The sequence below is a fragment of the Talpa europaea genome (genome assembly GCF_964194135.1).
Source record: "Talpa europaea genome assembly, chromosome: 12".
In the NCBI taxonomy this organism is placed as follows: domain Eukaryota; kingdom Metazoa; phylum Chordata; class Mammalia; order Eulipotyphla; family Talpidae; genus Talpa; species Talpa europaea.
The window spans coordinates 62,593,403-62,610,425 of NC_140079.1; positions in this window are offsets into that span (position 1 = coordinate 62,593,403).

The following is a 17,023-nucleotide window of genomic DNA, read 5'->3' on the forward strand; positions in this document are numbered from 1 at the left end:
CAGGGCCCAGACTGGGTGACTAAGGATGGGGGGTGGAGGAACACCCCACCAACACACACACACACTCACTCCCATGTCTATGGATAATGCTCTGTCGTCTGTCTGCTGAGCCCTAATTTGACAGAGGACAGAGAGGTGCTGAGCGATTTTTTTCATGACCTGTTGGAATTTAGTAACAACTTTAATAGTCTCATTAGAAATGAGTTACTATATGACGAGTAAGTAATATATTAAGTGCTTATTTGTGGCGTTTTATGTTCTTCACACACACACACACACACACACACACACGCACACACGCCCTTGATTACTAGACTTTTTTCCCTTTTCTTTTTTCCTCTCTCCTATAACGGAGTGACTCGACAGGAGAGGAAGAAGGGTCCGAGTGTGTGTGAATGGTTTCTGGGCTCCAAACGGCCATAGTTAGCCCAGCACTTCCAGCCCTGATCTGGGAAAAGAACATTTGATGCCATCAAAGGGCTGCAGATTGAAACCAGATGTGCTCGCCTCGGTTCTTTCCATGCATTTAATTAAGGAGCCGGGTTGGAGGAGACTTTTTCATCATTAGCCACCCACTCCCCCCTCCTCTTCCATCCCCTCGCCCTTGCTCCCCCCTCCCCGCTCGCTCGCACCCCCGGCCGGGAGCCCAGAGCCCCGCCAGCGCCGAGCGGTGCGCCGCACCCTCGCAGCGTCTCCCCAGCGGGCCCGGCTCCGAGCAGTAAACATCTTGACGGCGTCTGGGTCGGTGCGAGCGGCGTGCACGCGAGCAGGATGCTGGTGGGAGGCCGGCGCGCAACCGGTGGGCTCCGCTCCCAGGGGAGCACTGATAACTGGGGTGCCTTCCGCGGGGGTTTCCAACACCGCTGCTTCAGGGAGGCAAAGCTGAGCGCCTCACGTGTCGGCCCCACCGTCTCCACCGACACGACTTAATCGCGCAAAGAGGTTTTCTCCCCGCGTCCTGCTGGATGCGCTAAGGTGAAAGGACCCAGGGGCTGTTGTTCCCCTCGCTCAGCGCAGCGCCAGGCTCTGCTGGGTTTGTTCCCAAGCAGGATCAGCCTCCCCGAATCTCTCCAAGAGAGCAGGCCCAAGCGCTCCCCTTTCTCCTACTTCATTTACACAGTCACAATTTAACCTTTCTTTTCTTCCCTGACCCGGGCCAAACTGCCCTTCGTGGCTAAGGTCTGAGTAAGCAATCAGGGGCTTCTGACAGCAGGGACAAGTGGCTTTTCCTGGAGACTCAGCCATCTCACTTCGGAGGTAACTGCCTTGTAAGGTTGTGCAGCCAGCCTTGTTGGAGATGGAGGGGTAACCACTGGGAAGACAGGTCAGAGAGGGTAGTGGGAAATATAATTGGAAATCTCCACTTATAGTCCTCCATGTTCTCCAGAGACCCGGGCGTGCTTTTATCATCCATTTGTCATTCATATAACAGCAACCAGTCATACCAAGACCAAGTAGGATTCAAACGGTTAAACAAAAACATCAGACACACTCTCCTGGCACTTGTCGATCAAATATGTGTGTGTGTTTGTAGGTATGGATGTGTGTATATATGAATTCATATAATGTTAAGTGAATTTCTGTGCACGATATTTTCTAAAATGTATTCCAGGTTGAGAGCCCAAATACCAGGTGCTGGTGCCCAGCTGATCCCTGCAGGCAGCAAATCTCCTTCTGTGGCTCTAGGAACTTGAGGTCCAGGGGCCAGCTCCAGGACCCAGGATACAGGGTAGCCTTGGAGGACTTCAGGGGTGGGGTGAGGAGTGGTAGAAATGTCTTCCTTAGCAAGAAGCTGGAACTCAGAGACTCCCAAGGAGCCCAGGGGATGTTGGCTGGTGTAAGGACAGGGTTTCAAAGCAGGTGCAGGGTAGCTTCTTGACATTCAGGGGTGATTCCCCCCTCCTCCCCAAATCTATGGAGGCCACTGGGGCTCTTTCTTTAGAAAGGTGGCTCCTTCCTAGGGTGTTAGGAAGACCTTAGCTGCAGCATCCAAGCCCCAAAGCCCTTCAGCCTGACTCCTACCCACCCCACTCCCTGCTCTGTACATCACCTCAGGGAGTCAGGGCAAGTGGTGGGCTGAAGAGACGCTCTGGGAGAGACCCCAAGGAATCAAAAATTCAGGCATAGACCCTGCAAAATTTGTGTGTGTGTGTGCGTGTTTAGGTCTTTGTGTTTTTTTTCTTCCTTTCTTTTTCTATTAAGAATTACTAGTGGGTTGGCTTCACACTGATTATGTTTACACACAACATTTGTAATTTGTTAAGATTTTGGATTGTAATTAAAAACCATTGGGCTAATCCTACAGGGAAATTCAAGACTGGCACAGAGCACATTTCTCGGGTAAAGGGTGGTAAAGGGCCAAAGGCAGTTCCTGAGACCAGCTGGCAGGGCCTGAGAAGGCCTTCTCTGGACCTTGGGAGTCAGTGTGATGCTCATCTCTGGCAGCTCCAAGCCCTTCCAGGGAGCTCCTTCTCGGTGCACCAGAGGTCTTCAAGCCTGGTTTCTTTTTACCAGCCAGGCGCCAGGCCCTGCTCACTAGAGGGGTGCAGTACAGGGAAAATTGGTGGGCCAAACTTCTCTTGGCTCAGGTCACGGGAAACAGGAGGGCAAGCACCTCTAGAATTTGCAAAAGACCATCTGGCAGAAAGATGTCAGGAGAGGAGAAACTGTGGCGGAGAGCACGTGCTCATCAGCTCATCTCCCAAGTAGGCAGCAGGCCTGGCCTGGGGACTTAGAAGGCCTCAGAGAAAGCCCTGCGGTGGCCTGTTTAGTTCCTTAATCACTACTTTGCTTTCCCCATGTGATTTCCTTTTGTGAAGAGTTGGAAGGAGAGCATTTCTAATTCAAAATCTCTGCATATGCGTAGGTCTGTCTTTTCATGGCAAAATTTTGCTTTGACTCCAATCCATCAATCAATATTTATTAAAAATTTGAAGCCCTGGATGATGTGACAAACCAGAATCTTTTCCTCATGACCTTCCAGCAGCCAAGAATTCCTTCCCAACCCTTCTTTCTGCCCTATCCCCTTTAAAATAATGCCTGTCTTTGGATTCTTCCCCAAGTAAGTAAGAATACAGTTGGGACTGGCAAGAAAACCTGCCAAGAGATCAGACCAAGGTAGGAAGGAGGTTTGGTTCCCAGCCAGGTGCCCTTGGGTGGTCCTATTCATAGTTAGGTTTGGTATTGATTACTGTCCAGGGTTTCCCTGGCACTAGAAGCTGGCAGAACTCTGCCTCATCTGGCTAGCAGAATGTCCCCCATCCTAAGAAGTTTCCCCTGTGAGGTGGAAGCCAGGAGTTGTACTCCCTGACATGTTAATAAGCTGACATGCTAATCACATGTGACAGGTCACAGGTTCCATGACACAAACAATACCACCCTCATGCAAATAGCATGCTACGAGTGGAAATATTTTTCTGCTCATGGTTGACAATCTAGTATATATATTCATTAACAAGGAAACAGGAAAAGAGTGAAATGCAAGATGGATTCTGCAGGGTTCCCATATTTTAATATTTCTGAAGGAGATTTTATGCCAGACTTGAAAGAAATACTCCTTTGCCCTTCTGATTCTTGTAATCATAAGTGGCATTTCAGGAACATTCCTCCTATGCATGGGTGAATGCTTTTCACCCACCCCTGCTTCCATCCAATAGCCCCATTGAATTATTTTGAAATTTTACAATAATCAAAGGAAGTAGGACTAAAAACACATTTCCAACTAGCGAGCTGGTAACAGGTCCATTCTGCTACAGAACACATTCAGTTGGGGTTAGCACAGTTTTACTGGAACTAGCTGCTCCTCAAACCACCGGAAACTGACTTTGCATACATCACTGAACCAGCTTGAGCAAAAGACACCAATGACCTGCACAGTGGCATATGTGCTGAATACTCAGACCTTACTTTGCTAAATGTTTCTGCTGTAATTGGCTGTACTGAGCATTCTCTTTTTGAAATTTCTGCCAATGGGCCTCTATTACTCTGGCTATTACTTCTTGGTCTTCACAGAGTATTCCTTTTCCCCGTCTCACTCCTTAGATGTTGACATTCTCTCCAGTTCTATCCTTCATCTTCACTGTCCTTTCCAATAAATAGGTTATTAGATCTTAGATATTTGGGTGGGTTAATGACCATCTGTTTGTCAGTAAGTCTAAAATCTGAACTGTAAGTTTTGTCACCTACTCACTGTCACCTTGGGCAAAATGTGTTAGTTACATACCCCTCTAAGCCTCAGTTTCTACTTCATAAGGCTAATCCTGCACCTACTGCATATTTTTGTGAGAATTCAATGAGAATGCAAGCCAGCCATTTAAGCCCATGCTAGCATACAATCATCCCTCGGGGTGGGAGGGGGAACTATCTTCTTTCTGGACATACACATTTATTAATGAAACCTCAACTCAATATGTTCAAAATTGAACTCACTTAATCTCCCCATCACTCCTCCCTGTCTCTCTCTCTAGTAGGACACCTGGGCATCACCCCAAATTACCCTCTCTTTGATACCACCTCCAGCTCATCCTGGTAATCACAAAGAGCTGCCTATTTTATCTAGGTATCATCAATTCTGCTGCTAAATAGCTGAAAAGTACTTTTCAACTGGAACTGAGGTTTAAGTAATACTGGCGCAAATGAGGAGGCATATGTGTTACATGTGAGTGTATATCTATGATATTATAATGTGTTGACACTATATAAATATAATAACAATTAGTGGTCAGGAAGCCTTGCCAAATGTTCTCAGAGGAAACAAGAATGTATAGGTGCCATATTTTCTCTGTCCTGAGGCACTCCAGTCTCACTCACCGGGCAGATTCAGGTGTAGCACAAATGTCTGTTGGGAGGACTAAGAAAACAAGAAAAAAAGAAGAAATGCCTTACCATAGCTGTTATTCAACACATGTCAATTCCCCTCTTCTGCTCTTTTTCATATATGCTCCTGCTCTTTTCCATATATACTCAGCCCAGGTTACAGCTTCCTCTAGGATCCACAGAATAATAAGGCTAAATTCTTGCTATCTTCCTATTTTAGAAAAATCCCTTCAGGGATTATGATCAGTGAAGTAAGTCAGAAGGAAAAAGACAAATATTGGATGGTTTCATTTATAGGAGGAATATAGGGAAATGGAACAAAGGGTCAAGGAAAAAAAGACAAAACTTGCAGGCAATATAGATCTGAGGCCTATACAGCAGGGAAGGAGGAGGGAGGGGGTCAAAACAAGGGAGGGAAGAGCACAAGGGACTTTGGTGATGGATCACGGCTGCTGTGGTGGTAGGAGATTTATGGGGACCACACCTGAGGGGGGGAATCAAAAAGAACAGTGATATAAGAAAATAAAAATGTTTAATAATAAAAAAATGAAAATCGAGATATATAAAAAAAGAAACAAAAAGAAAAATCCCTCAAGGATGGGGACGTACAGGTGATTAAGATGCTTAACACTGGAAATAGGTTCTATTCAAGCAACAGCACACAGAGCTGCTAGGGAAACCACTGCTGACCATTCAACCTGCTGGAAGGGTTGGTAGATTTTGTACCACACTCTGAGAATCAGAAAACCTGCATACTCACTAGATTCTAGGCCCTGCATAAGTCATCAGAGCTGAGGTCCCTGGCAGGGGTACACCTAGGGGGCTGCTGCTTCAAGATCCCCAACCTTGTAGCCCCAGAGCATTGTTTCTAGGCCAAGCCAAAGTATAGTGGAATCATACAGGATAGGTACAAGTGCTTTGGGCCTGGGTGAGTTTGGCCAATTTGAAACCCATCAGGTCCTTCAGCTGACTTTAGTGCTTATTTATAGCATATACAGTGGGTGTGCCACTTTGCATGACCTTCCTTTGCTTGCTGCTTTCATAAATCTGGAGCCAAGCACAATCTATTCTCCACCTGCTTTCCTGAGTCCTTCCATAAAAATCTAATTGCTAAACAGACCTGTCTCTACTCTTCTCTCAATGCTCCACCTTTCCTGTAATACTAGCTCATAGGAAAACCACAAAGTTGGTTGTATCTTCTACTGTGTGTTTACACTTGTATTGGGGTATATGTGTGTGTGTATATGTGTATTACCCTACTTTATACACACACACACACACACTACCCTATTTTATTTTGCTTTTGTCATGTTAAGTACAACTCAATCTGTCTTATTTCAAGTTTTTTCACAATAAATATATTTCAGTAATAGATTTTTTGTTTCCTGCCTCAGCAAGATCCTGAGAGATAGCATGTATGTGATGAAGTTAGTATAAAAAGCACAACTGTATATAAGACCAGTTGCAGTTACCGTTACCTTCAGTTGTCACATTTTCCTGCCATTCTTTTCTTGCTTTTCATCACTACAGATAAGAAGGGAAAAATTTACATACTAGAATTTAGGAACCTGATTTTTTTTAAAGCCGGAAATAATGTATTGTTTCAACACATTGAGATCATGAAGTTATTATTTCAACACTTTAAGTCTCTATTCACCACTTTTGTACAATATATACCTTTGTCGTTCACGGACCTGGTATCCAGCTATGCATTTAAAGCACTAAAACTAACTCTTCCCAAAATACTTACTGTAAAAGAAAACTTCCTTTTGTTGTTCACCTTTTTACTCTTTTCTTGATTTTTTTTTCTTTTGAGCATCTTCTACTCCTTCTAGCCAGAAGTCTAAATTATTTTCTTTAAAATTTTTAGGATGAAATTTAGTGATCTACTTATTATTACTGAGTGTGTCTCAATTTCTTCATGAAAATTACCATACACTATTTCAGATTTTAAATTTTATGTTATTTTAGGTCAAACTTCATAAAGTAGGAGTTCACCATTAATCTGTAACAATTACTAGATAGTCTATTATGTACTACTTTAAGCCTAGTACAAAGAATAAATATTTTAGAGATCATGAAGATATATTCCTTGATTCTGCCTCTTAAAATCCTTGAGCAATTTCCTTAATTCCTCTGAACCTCACTATCTGTGTCACCCTATCTCAAAGTACTGTTGAAAAATGTAAGAAAACATATACAGGGATCTCAAAGCATCTGGGCAATAATAAATACTTCATAAAAGATAGTTCCAAATTTCTACTTTTGACTATGATATAGTACCTTGTAGCAGACCAGCAGTGCTCCCTCTAAGAGCAACTAGAAAATCCTTTATATCCTTCTCATGGTGAGCTTCTAAATCAACCAAGACTTGAACAACCATGTTTCAGAGAAGGATGCTCTTTGAAGTAAACCAAACTTTCTTCATTCCCTACGTATCCTTGGATTAACTACCACATTTGCAGCCCCTCCCTTTAGGCTGAAGCAGGAAACTGAAAAAGAAGAAAGTGCCTGCTAACAAACAGAGAATCAGCAAAGCTTTATGCAATTGTATTGGAGGAAGACAAATTAGAATCTGGGATTGCGAGATTTCATATTGAAGGAAGGCTGAGACAACTCAGATCAACAGTCACACAAGTTTTCTTCATCAAAGCACTTGCCAATGGAGTTGCACCAGGCAAAAGGCTAATAAGCATAATATAAGGTGAATAGAAATTAGGTTAAAGATTTAGACAACCTGGCAAGGCCAGGAAGGTCAAAATTGAAGAGAGTCCAATGAGGAGAGTCCACAAGAAGCACTTCCAGTTCTCTTTTGATGATCTTGAAAGTTATATCCTAAGAAGGTGAGTGGATTAGATATAGTTGAACCTAACCAAGATTGAGTTCAGTTTTTGATTGAATTGAATTGACTGACCTCTATTGTCTTCTAAGATAGGTTGAATCCTTGCTGAAAAAATATATTAACCAGAGTCACTATAATTTTCATACAAAATATCCAGCATTTCATTTAAAAAACAGACAGTTTAAGAAACAAAATCAAGATAAATAGTACACAACAGAAACGAGTGGCCCAGATATTATAGGTAGCAGACCTGGGTTTTAAAATAAGATGTCTGATTTCAGCCACCACACCCCGTGAACGGGAGCTGAGGCGAACCCTGCAGGATCCGCAGCGGAGGTGAGCTCCAGGCACAATTAAAGAGAGCCCCGCCCACCAGGAGGAGACCAGCACCAGCACACAGCCCCGGCCGCCCGGTAAGCTTGCGCGAAAGCGGCGCTCGGATTGCAGCTGCCCAGGGCCCTGCGCCTGCGACCTAGGCTTGCGGGGAGACAGCGGAGGCCCTCCCTGAGTGAGCAGGAACAAGGCGCCCAGGCAGGGGAGCGGGATTCAAAAGGCGCCATTCCCGCGCCACTGATCTGGGCTACAGCCCGCATCCTGGAACTGAGGGCTTTGGAACTGAGACCCGGGGCACGAAATTAGGGGCGTGGGTTCCCCACGACGGTGGGGCACAAGGCAGACACAGCACCCCAAAGCCTTTGAGGTGTACCCTACCATCCCCGCTCTGCTCCCTGTCCCACAGGGTGGAAAATCAGCTCCCCAAGGGCTCTAGGAGAGATCTCTGGTGCCACCTAGTGACTTGACCCCAGCACAGGCTACTGAAGGAGCTAGTGGCCAGCTGGGGAGTTAGCCCACACCAGGCCCCTTCTGAACAAGTAGTCTGAGCCCACAGGGAGAGCGAGCACCCACAGCCGGGGCAGACCAGGCGCGCAGAATAGTGTGCCTGAGACCAGAAGCGCAGGGAGTGTGTCCCACATCACCATTTTAGAACAGGGACATTTCTTCAGTAAAGACTACCTGCAGAAGGCTTCCTCAGGAGCCAGAGGTGAGCGGGGGAAGTTCGCCCACGCCAGACCCCCTCTGGCCTGCAGTCCAAGCCCAGAGGGGAGCAGGAACCCACCGCCGGGGCAGACCAGGCGCACAGGGGAGTGTGTCCCCACATCGGCATTTTAGAACAGGGACCTTTCTCCAGTAAAGGCTGCTTGAAGCTGACAGATGACTCCTGGAAGAACCAGAGGGGAACAGAGAAGCCCACCCAAGATGCCGGCCAGTCCCAACAACACAGTGTCCCAACGCATACGGCAAATTAGAAAACAGACAGTAGGGAGGAGAAGAACCACACGCAACCTAGCAACTCTCCAGAGAAAAAGCACACCACAAAAAGAAAGCCAGCCCCCAGATTGCAACGACAATAACTTGGAAGAATTTCTGAGCCTTCCAGAAAGAGAATTTAAAATTGCCGTGATTAAAAAACTGACAGAAGTCATAAAGGAAAACAATGATAAGGGAAAAATAATCAACGATCAGAAGAATGCAATTGAGTCCCTAGAGAGGGAAAACAATGGTCAGAAGAAAGAAATTGAGGGAAGTAAAAGAAATGCAGGAGATCAAAGAATTAATGGAAGAACTAAAGAATTCAGGGAAAAGCAATGAAAGCAGAATAGATGAAATGGAAGAACGAATAAGTAATCTTGAAGACACAGAAATAAAAAGAACCAAAACAGAAAAGGAAAGAGAAGTACGAAGGAAAAAGAACGAAGAAAGACTTCGGGAACTATCTGACTCCATGAGGAAAGGAAATATAAGAGTTATAGGAATACCAGAAGGAGAGGAGAGAGATGTAGGAACAGAGAAAATATTCAAAGAGATAATTGAAGAGAACTTCCCAAATGTGAAGAAGGAGCTGAAAATTGATATACAAGAAGCAAGAAGAACACCAAACTTCCACGACGAAAGGAAAAATACAGCAAGACACATAATAGTAAAGCTCCCAAGAATCCAGGACAAGGAAAAAATAATGAAGCTGGCAAGAGGGAAGAAACAGATAACATTCAAAGGAAAACCAATCAGGCTGACATCAGACTTCTCCGAAGAAACACTACGGGCAAGGAGAGAGTGGAGGGACATAGTCAACAGACTCCAAGAAAACAGATGCCAACCAAGAATACTCTATCCCGCAAAGCTCTCCTTCCTCTTTGAAGAAAGAATATGGACCTTCCCAGACAAACAGAAACTCCGGAATTTCATTGCAACTAAACCCCCACTCCAAAAAATACTACAAGGAGTCCTAAAGCCAGAACCTCAGAGCGACGAATAACAATGAAAGAAGGCCAAAAAAAAAAAAAAGTTATTAAAAGAATAAATAAATAAAATCAAAGAAAAGACAAACACAATGGCAAATACAGATGTTAACATATCAATATTAACTCTAAATGTAAATGGACTAAACTCTTCAATAAAAAGACACAGAGTTGCAGCCTGGATTAAGAAACAAAACCCAACCTTTTGCTGTCTCCAGGAAACACATTTAGCTACAAAAGATAAAAATAGGCTCAAAGTTAAAGGATGGAAAACAATCCTACAAGCAAATGGACCAAAAAAGAAAGCAGGAACAGCTATACTTATATCAGATAAAACAGATTTCAAACTCAAAAAGATAAAAAGAGACCCCAATGGTCACTACATTATGATCAAGGGGACAATACTTCAAGAAGAAATAACACTCATTAACATATACTCACCAAACAAAGGAGCACCAAAATATATCAGACAACTGTTGTCCTCTCTGAAAACAGACATCAGAGAAAACACATACGTAGTGGGAGACTTCAACACACCACTATCAACAATGGATAGATCAACAAGACAAAAAATAAGTAAAGAAACCAAAGCTCTAAATAAAGACCTAGAGCAATTGGGCTTAACAGACATCTATAGAACACTAAACCCCAAAAAAACGGAGTACACATTTTTCTCAAGCGCACACGGATCATTCTCCAGGATCGATCACATACTGGGGCACAAGACAAACATCAACAGATACACCAAGATTGAAATCATATCAACCATCTTTTCTGACCATGAAGGCATCAAACTAGAAATAAACCATAAAAAGAAGGCAAGGAACTTTCCTACCTCATGGAGATTAAAAACCACACTACTGGAAGACCATTGGACTAATGAGGAGATCAAAGAAGAAATTAAAAAATTTTTTGAATTGAACGACAAGGAGGACACCAATATCCTAAATGTATGGGATGCAGCAAAAGCAGTAATAAGAGGAAAATATATAGCAATAGAAGCTCACATCAAGAAACAAGAAAGAACGCAAAGAAACAACCTAATCTCGAAGCTCAAAGATCTAGAAAAAGAACAACAAAAAAACCCCAAAACCAGTAGAAGAAAAGAAATAATAAAAACCAAAGCAGAAATAAATGAAATTGAAACTAAAAAAACAATCCAAAAGATCAATGAAACCAAGAGCTGGTTCTTTGAAAAAATCAATAAAATAGACAAACCCCTAGCCAGGCTCACAAAGGAAAAAAGGGAGAAAGCACAAATAAACAGGATCATCAATGAAAGAGGAGAAATCACAACGGACACAGCAGAAATCAAAAGAATAATCAGTAACTACTATGAACAGTTATATGGAAACAAGTTTAACAATCTAGAGGAGATGGACAAATTCCTACAACTCTACAATCACCCAAAGCTAGATAAAGAAGAAATAGAACACCTAAACAGACCAATTACAATTAGCGAAATTGAAATGGTAATCAAAAACCTCCCCAAAAACAAAAGCCCAGGACCTGATGGATTTACAAATGAATTCTACCAAACATTCAGAGACGAATTAGTGCCTATCCTTCACAAACTCTTCCAAAAAATTGAGAAGGAAGGGACAATACCAAACACGTTCTATGAAGCCAACATTACATTAATACCAAAACCGAACAAGGACAACACAAAAAAGGAAAACTACAGGCCAATCTCCCTAATGAACACTGATGCAAAAATCCTCAATAAAATTTTAGCTATCAGAATCCAACAATGTATCCATAAGATAATTCACCACGACCAAGTTGGATTCATTCCAGGGGCACAAGGATGGTTTAACATCCGAAAATCAATCAACGTTATCCAACACATCAACAAAAAGAAATATAAAAACCATATGATAATATCAATAGATGCTGAGAAAGCTTTCGACAAAGTGCAACACCCATTCATGATAAAAGCCCTTGAAATTCTTGGGATACAAGGAACATACCTCAACATCATAAAGGCCATCTATGACAAGCCAACAGCCAGTATCATTCTCAATGGTGAAAAGCTGAAAGCAATTCCATTAAGATCTGGAACAAGACAAGGATGTCCACTCTCACCATTGCTTTTCAATATAATACTGGAAGTCCTAGCCAGGGCAATAAGACAAGAGAAAGACATCCAAGGAATCCAAATAGGAAAAGAAGAAGTCAAACTATCACTATTTGCAGACGATATGATATTATACATAGAGAACCCCAAAAACTCCACAGAAAAGCTAATTCAACTCATCAATCAGTTCAGTAAAGTGGCAGGATACAAAATCAACACGCAAAAGTCAGTAGCCTTCTCCTATACACAAACAATAAATCTGAAGAAGAAGAAATCAAAAAGACCATCCCTTTTGTTATTGAAACAAAAAAAATCAAATATTTGGGAATAAATCTAACAAAAGAGGTAAAGGACCTATACAAAGAAAACTATAAAACACTGTTAAAAGAAATAGAAGAAGACACAAAGAAATGGAGAGACATCCCCTGCTCATGGATTGAAAGAATAAACATTATTAAAATGGCCATCCTTCCAAAAGCAATATACAGATTCAATGCTATTCCAATCAAAATTTCAATGTCATTCTTCAAAGAAATAGAACAATTATTGATGAAATTCATATGGAATCACAAAAAACCCCGAATAGCCAAAGCTCTCCTGAAAAAAAAAGAAGGGAATGGAGGCATCAGACTCCCAGACTTCAAACTATACTACAAAGCCATAATCATCAAAACTGCATGGTATTGGAACAAGAACAGACATACAGACCAATGGAATCGAATAGAAAATCCAGAAATAAACCCACAGATTTATGGTCAACTAATCTTTGACAAAGGAGCAAAGACTATGCATTGGAGCAAAGAAAGTTTGTTCAATAAATGGTGCTGGGAAAACTGGGTCGCTACATGCAAAAGAATGAAGCTTGACCACCACCTCACACCATACACAAAAATCAACTCAAAATGGATTAAAGACTAGGCATAAGACCTGAAACCATAAAATATATAGAAGGAAATATAGGCGAAACACTACGTGATTTGCACATCAAAGACATCTTTACAGACACATCACCCAAAGCAGTGATAGTGAAGGCAAAGATAAACAGCTGGGACTATATCAAATTAAAGAGCTTTTGCACAGCAAAAGAGACAATAACAAAAACAAAGAGAAACCCCACCAACTGGGAGAACATTTTTGCACCCAACACTAATGATAAAGGACTGATCACAAAAATCTGCAAAGAGCTGATGAGACTCAACAACAACAAAGAAAATAATCCAGTCAAAAAATGGGCAGAAGAGCTTAAAAGAAACTTCTCTGAAGAGGAAATGCAAACGGCCAACAGGCATATGAAAAAATGTTCAACATCACTTGTCATCAGGGAAATGCAAATCAAAACTACCATGAGATACCATCTTACACCAGTGAGAATGGCACATATTAAAAAAACTAGCAACAACAAATGTTGGCGAGGGTGTGGAGAAAAAGGAACTCTTCTGCACTGTTGGTGGGAGTGCAAACTGGTCCAACCACTGTGGAAAGCTGTGTGGAGATTTCTGGACCTACTAAACATAGAGCTTCCATATGACCCAGCAATTCCACTCCTAGGTATTTACCCAAAGGACACAGAAACATCAATTCCAAAGAACACCTGCACCCCTATGTTTATAGCAGCACTGTTTACAATAGCTAAGCTTTGGAAACAACCCAAATGCCCAAAAATAGATGACTGGATCAAGAAGATGTGGTACATATATACCATGGAATATTACTCAGCATTCAAAAAAGATAAACACATGCAATTTGCTGCAACATGGATGGCGCTGGATGGGATCATGCTCAGCGAAATAAGCCAAAAAGAAAAAGAAAAATACCGGATGGTCTCACTCATAGCAGGAATCTAGAAAACTTAAATAAGGGACCAGGAAAATGAATAACTATAAGAAAGTGAAAATCAAAATCAACAAAAAACTATGAACCAGAGACACTTTTAGGGGGGTGGGGGGCGGGAGGGGAGGGATTGGGGTCAGAATGGGGGGCTGAAATTGTATGGGGAATATAACAATAAAATTTATAAAAAAAAAAAATAAAATAAGATGTCTAATATAATCAAAGTAATAAATGCTGAAACATTCACTGATCAAAATAGAAGAATCAGAATTCCTGGAACTAAAAATTACAACTAAACTTAAGAACCCATTAGATTGGGTTTAACTGGATGTGTGAAACAGCTCAAAAGAGAGTTAGTGAAATGGAAAATAGATGGATGGTAGATGCATCTGAAGAGGCGTGATACTATGTCTCTGAAACATTCCTTGTTGCAAACCAGTGTTAAATTGAGAGAGAGAGAGAGAGAGAGAGGGCTATAAGTAGAAGGGAAATAAAATATACGGATGGAACCATAATGGGAAAATAATGGGGCCTCTCTGGTGGCACAAGGGATTAAGACGCAACCTATGAAGCTGTCCGCAGCCTCTGCAGCATGAGTTCGAATTCCCGGCCAGCCAGGGAGCAACTCACATGGCGCAGCAGACTCTCCCTGACTCACCCGCTGCTCCCCTCAGCAGTGTACTTCGGTTAGTCTGCCTGTTCTGTTCCCCATTCTGTCTCTGGTGAATCCTCTCAGCCCTGCACCTCTGGCCTATACCACAGCTCTTATATGTGTAAATAAATAAATCTTTAAAAAAATAATGGGAAAATAATGTAAGTGGGTTTCTGAAAAGATGGAGGAGTAGGAAACTCCAGAAAACTTTCCCCCTACCTAAACAATAGCAGGATCATACTAGTATAGGTAACTTACAACTCTGGAGTGGATTAAAGGCTTTCAACTTCCAGGAGAAGACTTGTATGATAAATTGAGATTAATTTCAGTCAATTTTAGATCTTTGCACAGTAGTAACTACCCATATTCCACCCTCAGCCCCATGGCAGTCAGCTGGAACAGCTACACACAGTTTGCAGGATCCAGGGTGAGCAAAAGAAACCTATCCTCCAAATATCAGAAATCTGTGCTCTAATGGCTGATTGCTGCTACTGATAACAGAGGTACAGAAAATGTTAAGGGTGGTGGTTACTATTACACTTCTCCCATTGTTGCAAGACCCTCCCCTCAGGCTGAAGTGATTTAAAAAGGATTTAAGTGATCTGTGTCCTATCTCCTCCCTTCATTTTTCTCTTTTTTCTCTTTTGGGAGACATTAAAGATTGGTATTCAAAAACAGCTGTATATGTGGGGGAAATTAGAAAGTTATGTATGCCCAGAGAAAGGTGCAGGATCAGAAAAGACCTGACAGTATCTTGAGTTTATACCTCAGGCTGATCCTTGGTACAGAGACAGCCTACAACAATCACAAAACCAAAACGATATGCTAAAATAGCAACACAATCCAGCAGACCCTGGGGATCGGGAAGCATCTGTTTTCCAGAATTAGCACATTATTAGATTCAAATGTCCAGTTTTCAACAAGAAATCACAAGTCATAAAAAAAGAAAGTATAGTCTATTAAAAAGTAAAAAAAAAATAAGTAAACAGAAAATGTTCCTGTGAAATCCTTGATGGAAGATATATTAGACAAAGCATTAAAACAACTTTCTGAAAGATGCTCAAATAGTTAAGGGAAGAAATGGGGAAAAACAACAAAATGATGTATGAACAAAATGGAAACATTAATAAAAAGATAGAAAGTATGAAACCAAAAAGAAATTCTGGAACTGAAGAGTACAATAACAGAAATGAAAAAATCCACTAGAGGGATTCAAAGGTAGAATACAGCAGGCAGAAGAAAGAATTAGTGAATTTGAAAATGAGAGAATATAAATTTTTAAGTATGAGGAATATACACACACACACACACACACATGCAATGATTAAAGTAGACAGAAAGTAAGTAGCTTATGGGACACTATCAAGTGACCTTATATGCATTTTGAGAGTCTTAGGATAAGAGAAAGATAAAGGGGCAAAGAGAATACTTGAAGAAACAGTGGCATAATATTCCAAAATTTTATGTAAGACATGAATATGAACATTCGAGAGGCTCAACAAATCCAAGCATGATGAACTCACAAAGCCCTACATCAATACATATTTTAATCAAGCTTTCAAAAGCCAAAGGTAAAGGGAGTCGATCGAAAGCAGCTAGAGAGAAGTAACTCCTCATGTAGGCAGAATCTTCAATAAAGTGATCAGTAGATACTATCAGAAATGTTGGAGGCCAGGAAGGAAGTAGCTAAAAAAATTCAAAATCATCCAACTATATGTTTTCTAAGAGAGACCCATTTTTGATGCAAAGACCTAAATAAATTGAAAGTGAAAAGATAAAAAATGACATTCCATGCTAATAGTAACCAAAGAGAGCAAGGGTAGTTATACTAATTTCAGAAAAAATAAACTTTAAATGAAAATAGACTTCAAAAGTTGGAGAAAAACACAGTATATTAATAGAAATTCAATATAACAAAAATGTATATCAGTTACAAACATTTATAGAGGAGCAGGATTTTCACTGATAAAGCACAGATTTTCCAAGGACAATGTCTAAAGTGTAGAGTTTATTCCAATAAGCCATCTGCTAGAGAAATATAATGCAATTTATTAATTAATAAAAACTCTTTACTGTGGCTATAAGACAAAGTTGTGTCATCTTTAAAGCCAATATGTATCTAATGGTATTACTATTATTGGATAGTCTAGAATATATTTGAAGGTATATGATATAAATTAACACACACACACACATTAGGAAAGAAGAAAAACAGTTGGTAATCCAGGTAGGATTTAGTGATCCACTAAATCATAGATATCCTATAATCTCACATATGTCTAGCTGACAGTTTCTCCTTTTTCTCATCTGAGTAGCAACTCAACTATACTAGACTGAAAGAAGAGTGGATGGTTGAATGAGTAGAATCAGGTTACAATTCTCAATTTCTTGATGCTGGTGATAAAACTTTGAGTATCCAAAATATAGACAATGCAAACACTATGTAGGAAGACATGATTTTGCCAGATGTTGTATCTTTTGAGTTTATTTCTTCTATAACATTGGCAGGA